The sequence below is a fragment of the Seriola lalandi genome, unplaced genomic scaffold (genome assembly GCF_002814215.2).
Source record: "Seriola lalandi dorsalis isolate HSWRI2012SDOR001 ecotype SW California unplaced genomic scaffold, Sedor1 jcf7180002054678, whole genome shotgun sequence".
In the NCBI taxonomy this organism is placed as follows: Eukaryota; Metazoa; Chordata; class Actinopteri; order Carangiformes; family Carangidae; genus Seriola; species Seriola lalandi.
Genome location: NW_019525231.1, coordinates 1,725,216 through 1,727,858, shown reverse-complemented (window position 1 = coordinate 1,727,858; position 2,643 = coordinate 1,725,216).

Genomic DNA, 2,643 nt, shown 5'->3' with positions numbered 1-2,643 from the left:
CCAGCCTCCCATTGGATCCATGCTGGGTGCTTTCTCTCTCCCCATTGGTGTAAACAGTCTGCCGTCTGGCCATCGGCTGGCACAGCGCTCATTTGGGTCGAATTTACAGGCCAGACATGTGTATGTTTGTGTACGTTGACCCATCTTGGGCCTGGGCCAGCAGTTTGCACAGCTCTTGCTTTTCATTGCATGTGCACGACTCGGCCTCTATGTTGTTTTTGTGCTACTTTTTCTCTATGCATTGCAACATCTCCAACCTCAAGCTCCTGTCTGGGTCAAATCAGCTGAGGAGTCTTGGCTCAGAGGCGGCAATGAGGTTTATTCTGGACGCAACAGGTGAGATATTAAACTCTCTCGTTACTCCTCCAGTACATAAATGCATAGAATGTATAAGCACATTTACTAACAACCTCAATGGACAGCGTTGACAGACAGCACAGCAATTTCAAGACAGCACAATTTATCCCGGGCTGGGGGGGGGGAGACCGCAGAGCACAGGGCCCCTTTTCGAGAAAAGTTCTCACACACCCCTAAAAACGTCCTCCTACAGCCAAGCACCAGATGTTGTCATTGTCTCCTGTTGATTAGAAAACACAAACACACGGCCGCAGAGATTCAAGCATGTCAGTTACGTGAGTTAAAGCAGAAAGGGAACACATGCCAAGTCTCTCTCTCTCTCTCAGTGTTTGGACCATGGGTATTATTTGGGACAAAAAGGTGCACTGTAAACACTGCAGGCTGTGCCACAGTCACACACACACACACATGCACGCAAGCAAGCACGCACACACACACACACACACACACACACACACACACACACACACACACTGTCCACGCCACTGGTAGTGGTATAGCCCTCGAGGTGTTTCGGACCATTTCTTGGTGGTAGCTACACTCAAGTCAGGCTATGGGACTGAGACATAACACAACTGTGGGTTTGACCATGGATGTTCGCTTTGTTTAGATCTGTCTGACGGCTACATTAGACTTTGTTGCACTAATTTATTTTCTCGTAACCCTTTGGTTAATGCTGAAGCCAGCAGGATAAACTCTGTCGACAGCAAACGTTCACTTTGAACTTTCTGACCTTCTAACCAGACCTGAAAACACACCTAACACAAAATAACCATTTCTGACCAGTACCTTCAACCACAATTATAGCTCCAGTATCCTGTCTTTATGTCACATCCAGATGCGCCATGAAACAACAGCTTCAAATCCAACTTTTTTTTTTTAAATTATACATTCAAATGAATTCAAATGTCACGTTACATAATTGTCATCACTTTGCACCAGGATCCAAAGGGCCAAATAAAAGCACTCGTTTGGCCTGGAAGAGAAACATAAAGTGATGACTCATTTTTAAAAGAATAATAATCTCATATTTGCACATGGCGAGACACAGGGCCTCGTGGTGGTCTGCCTCTCTGCCGAACTTTCCATGTTTCTTCTCTGCGGTGATGATGGCAGCAGTGGTGTTAGTCCCAGTCGAGACGGTGTCATACTTTCCTGCGCAGCTGCTGCCTTGAAGTTTTCCCCTGTGTTTTGACCAGAGTGACCATCATCACGCCATTTGATGATGCGTTTCAGCAGACTACAAAGAGCTCTGAGGGCGCACACTCTTGTTTTTCTGCTCATATAGTGTATAATAATATTTCTCGGGACAAATGTTGTTGCATTTTTTACTTTATGATAGTTTTTTCCTCCCAGTGTCATATGTCAGAGTTACTCAGTTAAAGTATTTGCATACTTCTCCCTAACAACACAAAACAGTGACATTGAATAGTGACATTAACCCATATGTTAAATGTGGCTAAATGTCCCTCAGTGTTCCTTCACTGACAAGATGACCACAGACATTAACTTAACCTCTCTAATAATTCAACAGGACACTTTGAGAAAAGGTTGAATGATGATTTCATATTTTCCACTTACAGTGCAAGTTTCAGTCCAGTAAGATGACTAATTAACTAGTTTGTTCTTTTTTCTTCCTATATCAGCAAGTTGTTGTGCAATGCTTTGAGATGCATGTGATGCTTTGCAACAGGGAGGTGACTACATTTTCCACTTAACAAAAACAGAAAAATCTATATGCATATGTCTGGCCTGAAATCTTAATTTTGCGACTCACCCAATATGTTATAAGTCAAGGCTGGTGACCATATGAAAAGGTGTTTCCACACATTCATTCTGGTATGGTCAGCTTTACACCACAGTGGTGAAACATATGGATAGATGCCACACAACTAGCAATGCTAATATCTTGGATTTAAGTTAAGTGGAGATCTTGAAACCATGGCTTTTATCCCAGTGCTGCTAGTCGCAGTTTAAAAGGTATGTCTGTGCACAAACAGACACTGTGTGGTCAGACGACTGGTGGTTTGTGACGTGGGGTAAGGGGAGAAAGGGGGGAACGAGAAAGGAGGTAAGGAGGAGTGAGTGAAAGTGTGAGGAGTGTGTCTGGGTGTGGGACTGTCATCCCATTGAGGGGAGTATCTGCGGTGTTTTGATTGAAATCCAGCAGATGTGGGAGCGAAGAGAGGGGTGTGAGTGAGTGAGAGAGAGAGAGAGAGAGAGAGAGAGAGAGAGAAATATTTCCACCCACCCAACAAGGAGACACACTCATAAACAGCAGGCAGA